The following is a 12,011-nucleotide window of genomic DNA, read 5'->3' on the forward strand; positions in this document are numbered from 1 at the left end:
AACAGTTGGTAGTGTATTGCAGGGAAGATGTGTTTGACTGTGGGGGGGTACCTATTCGTACTAGATGTATGTTGTTTGGTACCTCTCAACCCCATTACCAGTGCATGTGGGCGTATATGTTTTTGATATGTTCCCATTGTTTTCTACAGATGTATGTTCGTATGTACCTATATAGATATATATCTGCTTACATATATATGACTTGCTGTGTATATATATATCTATATATATATATATATATATATATATATATATATATATTATATCTATTTAGATATTACTATATATATATATATATATATATATATATATATATATATATATATATATATATATATATATATATATATATATATATATATATATATATATATATATATACATATATATACACACACACACACACATACATCTGCATGTTGGAATACATTCCCTGTACTGTTGAATGTCTGGGCTGCATGATATGTTTGTGAAAACATCAGGGTTATGTATATCTGACATGGCTTAGTGGTAAATTACTTTGACTATGGTGTGCAGAGTTCTGGGTTTGAGCCCTGCAGAGTCTGTTTATTTTGTTGCTGGGCAGAACGAGGGCCACTGGATACAGCATGATTAAGGCACTTTTAAGTCGTTGTATGCGGGTTTGCATGGAGGTACGCATTATTAACTTCTGGTTACAGTCTCTTATACTGATTTAGCTTCTCAGTTGCTTAAAATGTGTAGGCATTGCTTATCCCCGCGCAAACAGGCTTAAACCTACTTACTGTTGCTTAAAAGTGCTTGCTCCTACTTACCCCCATGCTAATTTCTTTAAAAGAAAAGAAAAAAGGGCTGATAAGAAAGTGGTGAAAAAAGGGCACAAAGAGGAAAAGACAGTAGGGACAATAGCTAGGGATGTGCAGGAAGGGTGTAGGGAAGGTCCATAGCTGCCCATTTCCTTTACAGCAGCAGCTGTGCATATACACTGCATTTGGAGGTAGATTTAGACACTCAAACCCCTGAGAGAGGGGTGAGGACAACAATAATATGTTGTGATGCCAATTAGACCAGATTACATGTGTCCAGTGGACATGTGTGCGAAATGGACAGCTTTGTATAGGGCGAGATTTTTGGGGGGGAACAGATTGCCCTTTTTTTTCAGGTGAGAGTGGGATGTTGGGGAGGGATATTAGGTATATAGGGGGAGGTATGTTGGGTAGGTTAACAGACAAGACAAACAAGAAGCATACATGGGCGGTATATGACACATGTGGGGGGCACACACCTTGATGGGGAGGGATGTTGGGAAACCGGAAGCCCATGAGCCCCCTAGTGGAAACAGTGGGACTGAGATCCCCACTGATGGGCAGCCACCACTGCACCTTCACAGCCCTGAAGGTGGCTGTGCTGGGGGCTGAGTCACAGAGCCAGGCTGAGCCTCTAGCTGTGACACACAGCCCTCGAGCTGGCGTAGCAGATCTCCAACCTCCCTGCAGAGCTCACTACACACCACGACGTGGGCCTGGTGATAGGTGACAGGTTCCTGTCCGTTCCCGCTCCCAGGGGAGATGAGCCCCATCCCCTGAGGCGGTTCCACCCAAAGGTGGTGCAGGACCAACAGATGAGGAGGTTCTGGGTTAGGCCCCAGACATGCTGGTGCCCGGTGTCATGGCCAGCTGAAGTGGGACAGGTGGAGCCACTGGGACTGGCCTTCCCAAACATGCTTTAGTGTTTAGATTTAATCATCATATGTAGGTTAGTAATAGTCAACACATTCCAAGGTTAGGTATAACAGCATGCATAGATATTCCCATTAACCCAGACACCAGATAAGGAACAGTTGCATAGCAAACGGAACACTTGCATATATGGGACCCCAGTGTTAATAACAACAGCATGCAGGTACATTGATGGCACCATGCCACCAATGTTGGAATAATTCAATATAGCACATACATGGAAACAAATTTAAATATATATCAACCAATAGGACATAATCAAAAGAGTGGAGTCATTACATACTGGTTGAGGTGGATATGTAGTTTATTGTTGGAGATATGGTGGGGGGGTGGAAAGGTGTCAGTTAACAACTAGTATATTTCTGTAGTCCACATTGCTTTCCTAGTCAGTGCTGTTATCTGTACCTTACAAGTATTACTGCACTACCCTATAGCCTTAGTTTGGAGAGTGATATGGCTGTCTTCATTGTTACACTTGAACTGGTTTTACCTGCAGTATACACCTCTTACCCGGTATACCTGTGGAGGGAATGTTTGTTAACACTAACTGTTTCTACACATACTCCCAGAGTCTGGGTTGATGTGCACATAGCTATCCAGCTCTTTCTGCACAGACTCTGGCCATGTTTTGACCACATGCAGGTGTACTGGGACATATCTAGACTATTGCACTCTTCAACTTTAGTGACTTGCTACTCACATATACATGCTTTCCTACTCAGTTATATTATGTAGCACAGTGTGTGTGACAGTGATCAGTGATACTTTATTATTCAGAGCAACTGCAACACTCACAATTTCATACAATACCAGAGTAAACAGTACCAGTACAGGGCATCGAGATTTTTATTTCTTGGGACAGTGTTCATATTCGACATATCTGTGGGAGCAATGTTTGTTAGCACTACCTGAATGCTGCCACACAAAGTTCCAGATTACATATTAGTATTATGCACATACATCTCACTCTGTTACTGTACACACTGTGGTCACAGCGTGACAACAAGGGGGTTTAGATAGGTCATACTTGACTTATTACTCTCATAACATTTTTGGGAGTTGCTAGAGTGACAGGTTTGTTCTCATAGATGTGTGACAATCAGTTGTATTCCCTGTTTGCCGTCTAAACATCTGGGATCATCCCACAGACTTCCCAATGGGACAGGGTGACAGGCAGCAGATATGGGCCCATATACTGGACTTTCTGATCTTATCTGTACAGTTGTGGGGTATGATTCTGTATGCAGCCTTCTTCCACTCTCAGGATTTAGACTATGGCTGTATCTCCTACAACTTAAACACTGTCCAGTGCTATATAGACATTACTATATATCTCCTATCTGCTTTCTGTCTTATAATTCTCCTGTGGTTTTGCATTCTGAACTTGTATTATAACACTCTTATGCAGGATTTCCTAGACAGTTATATTTTGTAGGACAGTGTGGGTGAGTCAGAGCAACTGCATCATTCACAATGCCATACAATACAAAAGTAAACAGTACTAGTACAGGGTATCATTCTTGTATTTCTGGGCACAGTGTTGGTATCTGACAGACCTGTGAGAGAAATGTTTGTTAGCACCACCTGAATGTTGCCACACACAGTACCAGATTCCACATTACTATTATGCACATACATCTCACTCTGTTACTCTACACACTCTGGCCACAACTTGGCAACATGGGGGTGTAAATGGGACATTTGCGGCTTCTTACTCTCATAAGGTTTTGGGGAGTTGCTAGTGTGCCAACTTTGTTCTCATAGATGTGTGTCAATCAGTTGTATTTCCTGTTTGCTGCCTATACTTCTGGGATCATCCCACTGACTTCCCAGGGGGACAGGTTGACAGGCAACAGATATGGGCCACTTTACTTGACATTCTGGACATATCTGTACAGTTGTGGGGTATGATTCTGTATGCAGACTACGACCACTGCCAGGATTCAAAACATGGCTGTGTGTGCTAAAATTACAACAGTTCATGTCTCAGTTGCATGTGCTATTTGGATTTTGTTGTTTGCCTTTTCTCTCTTTTCTGTCTATGTGTCTCTCAGTTGTATTAAATGGCCTCTGGGAATTACAGCAGTCATATACAGGCATTCCTACACATTCTGTTTATGGTGCACAGTGTGGGTAACAGTGCTTAATACAACAGTACTACTACGTGATTGCAAATCTACATTACCATATGATACCAGAGTATACACATGCAGTCCAGCAGTTAGACCTTTATTGTCAGGCTATTATGCTTTTATTTACACACAAACTATATGAGACTCTTCCTGCCATATTCTCTGGTGTATGCAGTACTTGCCTTAAACAATACATGTTTTATACAGGCAATTAATGTACTAATATTTTTAGATTTATTTTCTATGACAGTGCATGCAAGAGTATTACTGACCTGCCTCGCATCTCAACTTCTCTAGGTGACTTCCTTGGGCTTCCTGGTTCACGGTGTGCTCACTTGCAGCTGTGGAGGACATAAAAGGAATATTTAGCCATACCTATCCATGATATACATGAGCTGGCAGTTATTGCACACATAGTGGAGTGATACTTGCACACAGCTGTGACATCCCCTGCCATTCTAGCCTCTTGGATCCACTGCTCTAAGAGGTCCCCCTTACTCCACTTCAGGTAGGCACAGTGATGCCTGACCTGCTGACCAGTTTGGGGTATGCCAGTGGCGCTGGTGAGGTCACGGGTGAGATGGTCCCAGGCTTCTGCCTTATATTGGGAACCCTGGTACTGGCCCTGCAGTAGTCTTTGCTCATGGTCTTTGACAAGGGAGTCCTGCCATGACTCTGGATTCCTGGATGCACCAGCGCTGCATCAGAAAGTGCACTCCCTCTCCCCTTCCTGACATGGTGCCTGCAAAGGGAAGCTACAACTGGTTATAAGATGTATTTCCACCTGTTGGGTTTAAGTAGGGCCGATTTCCTGCACTCTACCATGATTGGATGGTTTTGAAAAGGCTAGGTTATGGGCAAACCTGCTTACCTAAGGTTGGCATTGTTTAAAGGGGTATTACACTGGGCACATTGAGTTAGCTGGCCTTCACATTGCATACACCTCCTAAGCTGGCCTGTGCAATGCTTAGCATTGCTTACATTAGACTTTACATTATATTTACTTTCTGGCATTGATTTATTATTCATTACATCTTATATATATGCCTGGTATCCATGATTCATGTGTAAGTACACTTTATGGGATCCTTGTGATTGGAACTTCAACACTCTATTACAGTTACACCTCACATCTGGGCTTACTCCTGTACTCCAGTTCACATATTTATGTTATGTAGTGGGCTATAAAACATATGACTGTATACTGATTCCTTTCACAGATTCAGTTTGATTTTATTATAGTGAGGACTTGTTTGGTGATACCTCATTCGTCTGTACTGTTGTGATGGCTTGGTGGTTAACTACTGTGATTATAGTGCATAGGGTCCTGGGTTCAAGACCTGCAAGGCTGGTTATTTTGTTGCTGGGCAGAACAAGGGCCATTGGATACAGAGTGATTAAGGCACTTTGAGCAGTTGTAAATAGGTTTATGCGGGTTTGCGTGAGGGTAAGCAATGCTAATCTCCTGTTACTTGTGCTTACAGGGAGTTAGCTTCAAACTTGCTTAACCTGTGTGCACATTGCTTACCCCCATGCAAACTGGCTTAAATATGCTTACTAGTGCTTAAATATGCTTACTACTGCTTATTGGTGCTTACACTTGCTTACTAGTGCTTACTCCTGCTTACAACTGCACTGATTTAGACAGTAATATCTAATGGTTCTTGGGAAGGTGGGAGATTTGGAAGCAGTATGGAGTTGTCATTCATTACACATTGTACCTTCCATTTGTATCCATGATTCCTGTGTACATAGACTGTATGGGGCACATGTGCTTATCTGGAGACTTTGCAACATTATGACACCTCACATGTGCATTTAATGCAGTACTCCAGTTCACAATTATATGTTATTTAGTAGGTTATACAGCAAAAAAATGGTAATAAACTGACTTCACATGGAAAGTGCTACAGTCAGACTTGAACTAGGAATACCTGCTCATAAGGCGAATGCTCTGCCCACCACACTATTGCTACACTATTTCATTTGCATATATCTTCCTTGTTATCCTCTTCAGCCATTTAAGCTGCATTAACCATAGCTAAGCGATGGGCACACCCGCACAGCTACGGTTAGCTTTAATTGGGTTCATAAAAAAAGGGTTTGTTTATTTTATATGTATTTACTATTTTCAGTGACAAGGCTGAAGTAAAGTCCTTTAATAAAACCACAAAACAGCAGGTAAAATAGGTGAGCGCTTTCGCACAAAGTGCTTCTTCAGACAAACATTTCACATAATAAGGCCACATTATATACAATTTAAAACAATCAATTAGCCTGTCAAATGAAGGCAGTAATTATCTAGGTAAATCCTTAGACTTCAGCACAGGTTTTAAAGAAACCTTGTCATTCAGTCCAGGTTTTTTGTCAGCAAAAAGCTTTAAAATCCAATGCAGCTCTCTGTCCTCAGTAAAATTCCTGAAGTCGCCACCCCGTGAGTCCTTGGATATAATTTCTACAGCCTTAAAACCAAAACTATGTGTTAAGCCAGACTCAAATACATGTTTTGCCAAGGCATTGGTAGAATCACCTTTCCTAATTACATTAGTGTGTTCCCTAATCATTTCATAAAACATCCATTCTTTGCAGGTGACAAGATAAACCAGGTTCTTAGTTCTACAGTTCGCAGTGACTCTAAAAGAAAAAATCTGGTTAGAAACAGGGTGTTTGAACTCATGTGATGTGTCTATATGACAGCAAAACTTACACCGCCCACAAGGGCGAGTCCCCATAGGGGTCTGTCTAGTGACTACAGCCTCCCTGTTGTCCTTATAGCACAGAAGTCGCTTTAAAGACTTTTTATTTTTATAACTAAATGTGGGTCTTTCACCCACTAATTCTTTTATGTGATCATCTGAAGTTAGAATACCCCAGTTGGAAAAAATGACATCTTTAATATGTCTAATATCATAGGACAGGGTCAGAGGTGTCCACCTCCTACTAGACACAGTGGGTCCTACTTCATTTCTGTCTTCTAAAAAATATGGTACAGCTCTATCGCTCCTGAGAACCTTGACATCTCTAGTCATCCCTTCTACTTCTTTATGACTCTAGCTCCTCTCCAAAAAATCATTGTAGAGTGTCTCAAGGTCACCCAGGAACCCTTCATCTGTGTTGTTCAGCTGTGACATCCTCATGCCCTGACCTCTCAAAATATTATTATACACATGCGGTAGATGCATGTTACTGCGCTGCAATACAGCATTCTTCCTGCATGGTTTCCTTTAGAGCCTAATTATCAAGTTGCCCAATGAATTTTGAGAGGTCAGGGCATGAGGATGTCACGGTTTAGTAACACAGATGAAGGGTTCTTGGGTGACCTTGAGACACTCTACAATGATTTTTTTGGAGAGGGGCTACAGCCATAAAGAAGTAGAGGGGATGACTACAGATGTTAAGGTTCTCAGGAGCAATAGAGCTGTACCATATTTTTCAGAAGGCATACATAAAGTAGGACCCACTGTGTCTAGTAGGAGGCGGACACCTCTGATCCTGTCCTATGCTAGTGATATTAGACATATTGAAGATGTCATTTTTTCCAACTGGGGTATTCTAACTTCAGATGATCACATAAAAGAATTAGTGGGTGAGAGACCCACATTTAGTTCTAAAAATAAAAAGTCTTTAAAGCGACGTCTGTGCTATAAGCACAACAGGGAGGCTGTAGTCACTAAACAGAACCCTATTGAGACTCACCCTTGTGGGCAGTGTAAGTTTTGCTGTCATATAGACACATCACATGAGTTCAAACACCCTGTTTTTAACCAGATTTTTTTTCTTTTAGAGTCACTCCGAACTGTAGAACTAAGAACCTGGTTTATCTTGCCACCTGCACAGAATGTACTAGTTTTTATTTGGGGAAGACTAACAGGATGTTTTATGAAAGGATTAGGGAACACACATGCAATTAGGAAAGGTGGTTCTACCAATGCCTTGGCAAAACATGTATTTGAGTCTGGCTTAACACATAGTTTTGGTTTTAAGGCTGTAGAAGTTATATCTGAGGACTCACGGGGGGATGACCTCAGGAATTTTACTGAGGAGAGAGAGTTGCATTGGATTTTAAAGCTTTTTGCTGACAAGAAACATGGACTCAATGACAAGGTTTCTTTAAAACCTGTGCTGAAGTCTAAGGATTTACCTAGATAATTACTGCCTTCATTTGATAGGCTAATTGATTGTTTTAAATTGTATATAATGTGGCCTTGTTATGTGAAATGTTTGTCTGAAGAAGCACTTTGTGCGAAAGCGCTCACCTTTTTTACCTGCTATTTTGTGGTTTTATTAAAGGACTTTACTTCAGCCTTCTCACTGGGATTTCATTCATTTTTTTGCTACTTTGTTCTGTTGTTTGTGAAGGCTTCCCAGTCAAGCTCATTGGAGGTTTGTTTTTACATTTTTTTATTTACTATTGCTGTTGTACACTTGGGGGAGTGTTGCTGGGGACATGCAGACACCTATGAGCAGTCTCGTTCATTCCTTTGGCCTTCCTGCTGTTCTTTGTTGCGAGGGGCATGTATATTCTAAGAGCTCTGCTCTCAGACACACCCCCTGTACTCGTACATGGTCGGTGTAAGATTAGGCCCTCAGGCAGTGCTCCTTCATTAATATGCATGGCGTGCTGCCGTCCTGCTCCTAAATGGCCGCTTCCGTGCAGGACTAAACTAGTCCTGCACAGAAGAATAGTAAATCCAGGGGAATGGGTTAGTTGCTATGAACCTATTTGTTAGTTTACCAGCTTAGTTTATATGCTTTGCCAAATACATCACTGTGATGTATCCTATTCAAAAAAACATTGATTTTACTTCAGAAAATAGAAAGCAGAGATTTGAGTTTCTTTACTTCTTTTGTAATAGGAATAGAGTTATTGTACTTCTGTTACAACAATAACAAGTTTCTGTACTTCTGTCTAGGGTTGTTTTTAACTGAAGTTGTAAATCTGCAACTTAGTAACAGTTTCTGAAACTGCTGCCTTAGATTGAATGATTCCATTATGGGAGACAGCATACGTTGTTGATGTTGCCAAAAAAGTTATTAAGTATATTTAAGCATCAGTCTGGTAATTCTTTGTAAAATAACTTTTCATGGAGTAGTTTTCATATTTGCTCATATTCATGATTCTTTGCTTGGCTATTTTTGTAAGAGAGATGAACTAAACTGTGCCAAAGTAGGAAACTATAAGCAATTATGAGATAAATGTGAAAGAAGCTGCATTACACTTGTTGTTCCATCAGACATTCAGCAAATATAAAATGTAAAAAATAAGCTGTATAAAATTCATGCTGTTTTCTGTGAAGATGCATTACAGCTTTGGAAGTGAGCAGATTTCAGGCAAAGACACTCACTACTCTTTTTTTAAAGAGTGTCATATGAAATTATTTTTTTAATGCTGAGTAAAGCTGCACGTGAAGACTTACTTTTAAGTTCTGCAAGTAACCAGGAGCATGTTCCCTTGGACCCAGTTAAAGGAGAATTTGTTGGGGTGAAATGTTTTGATGAAATATTTTCCAGTATTTCTTAATGTCAGAACACCCTTCTTGGACACTTAGTAAGATAGGAAAATGTATTCTCCTTACAACGCCAACAAGTGAATAAAAACTTTGTATTCACTTGTTGGCGTTGTAAGGAGAATAAATTCTCGTATCTTCTCACCTGGATCGGATTTATTTGTGCTTGGTGACAGTTGTGGTTACTTGTTTATCAGTTTATCTTTTCCACTACTTGCTCACATTTTGTTTATTACACTTAGTAAGATCTGAGACCTTTCCCAAATTCAGAATGCAGTTTCTGAAACAGACTATTTACCTTGCTTATGCACAGTTGACTGCAGGTCTGGGGCAAATTCTCCAGTCGGCAGTACATCTACCTGTGAAACAGTACATCTGCTGTATGGATTTGCAAGTAAGAGAGTGTTACAATTTATTAAATAACAATTCATAGTTAAAAGACTAAATAAGGAGTGGAGTTCTCCTGCATGTATTTTGCATTTCATTGTACAATAATATATTTGCTTGTATGTTTAAAATTGCAAAGTGGATTGCTTATTTATTTATTTTTTTCTTATTTCTTTCAGGTAAAGAATTGGATTATTTAGTTTGAACAGTTTGTGTCTGCTGGTTTATTTATCATTTCAAGAGTTTGTATATTGAACAACAGTATCATTAACTGTTGGTGTCCACCTTTTGAAAAATGATTGCTCAGAGTATTGCTGTCAAACAAGTTTATTATGATTTGCTTTGTTTTAAGAGTAAGCGCTAACCATGTTGTTTTTATCCTAGATTGATCTAGCTCATGGCAGTATTATGGAGAAGTCAGAAAAAGTGGCACTGACACTAGAAATGTTATCATTTATCCAATCCTAGGAAATGTGTGTGCATATGTGTTTGTGTGTGTGTCAGGGTGTTTGTATGCAAAATTATCAAGTTTTCTGCTGCTGTACATTGAAAAGTTTATTTGAGTATAGCAGGAAGAAACTTGTCATGACTCTAGGCAGTAGCACACATGCTGCATATGCAGCTGAGGCCAAACATCCCTAGCATATTAGATGGTAGTTAGTGGTACAGATGATGAACTGTAGCCCCTGACCATCACATATAAATTGACGACGGTCACTGCAAGTTCATGCACTCATTTGTCGCAGCATAAGTGACAATGAAGAGAAGAAAATATTAAGAATGAGAGAAGGTACTGAAATGGGAGGTAAGAGTATCTCTTAAAGATTTAAGTATCTGTTAAAGCTTTGATTCTGCAGATCAGAAGCAAGATAACTAGAAACAATTCAGAAATGGGCTTTAATTAAAATACTGCAGAGCAGGGATAGGATAGATATGTGGAACCCAAGTCATATCAGATGTAAACTAACCCCAACACATAAATCATCACTCATCAACCACCTTTTTCCACTTTTCCACATGAGGTCAGGCTGTCATGTCAACTGTCACAAACTCTCTTGATTCAATGTTACCCTCTTACCTTCCTCAACAGTCATGCCAGAGTGCTGCAGGTCTTCTCTCATGCAATCTATCCATCTGTTTGGTGGACATCCTTGTTTCTTCTTGCTCTCTTACAATCTGTCTAAAATCCTCTTCATCAAATCACCTTTTGCTTTCATGCACATATGAGCAAACCACCATACTCTGTTCTTTTTGACCATCTCTGCAACTGGAGCCTCTTTAACTTCCGCTCTGGTGTCAACATTTCTTAATCTATCTTACAGTGTGCATCTGACACCCATCACAGGTGCTTCATCTTCATTATCTTTTGATTCCTTAGTTGCTCTGCCTTCACTGTCCAGGTTAGTGCCATACAGAAGTGTTGGTCACACAACTATTATACAACTTGTACTTGAGTTTCTTTAGAATTCTTATGTCACACACTATCCCTGACACTCTATGCCACTTGGCTGTAACCCTTGGGCCTCTAGTTTTGACCTCCTCATTCAGACTTCCCTTCTCCTCAAATATCAGTCCCAGATAACTAAAGCTATTAACCTGTTCTGCCATATTCTGTTCTATCTCAAGTTTCAGCTTCTTCTGATTTACAGCATTTGCTGCCATGACCATTTCAGCCCATGTTTTTCAATTTTGCATTCAATTTTCCTATGATTTGCTGAAGTTCCTATTCAGAATTTTTTGTAATACCACATGGTCTACATACAGCACCTTTGTTGACCTGTCTCCTCCAACATGTTTGCTAATGTAGTCCATCACCAATGTGAACAGCAGTGGGCACAGAAGTGAACCCTGATGCACAACACTCCAAGAGGGAATAGCTCTATGACTCCAGACTGTTCATATTTGTGTCATGGGATCTTTGTACATATCCTGCAGTTATTCTTGTTTCTGGGACTTTGAACCTTCACAGAACTGCCACAATTGGCCACCTTGGGACTTATATGTCTTATGTTTTTTCCAAGTTTAGGAATGCCCAGTTAAACTCTTTCCTATTCTCTAATGTTTTCCCCATTTGTCTCTCTGCAAAAATTGGGTTGGCTGTGCTACATCCTCAGCTGAATCTGAACTGGTAAGCTTTTATCTTACTTTCTACTGCTCTACATATTCATTTATCAGTCACCATCTCCAGAACTTTCATACAGTGTGACAGACATTTGATACCTCTATACTGCCCACAGTTATGAATGCCCCCTTTGTTTTTGTACATT

This window comes from Protopterus annectens, chromosome 1.part1 (assembly GCF_019279795.1).
Source record: "Protopterus annectens isolate FY-2018-M chromosome 1.part1, PAN1.0, whole genome shotgun sequence".
NCBI lineage: Eukaryota > Metazoa > Chordata > Ceratodontiformes > Protopteridae > Protopterus > Protopterus annectens.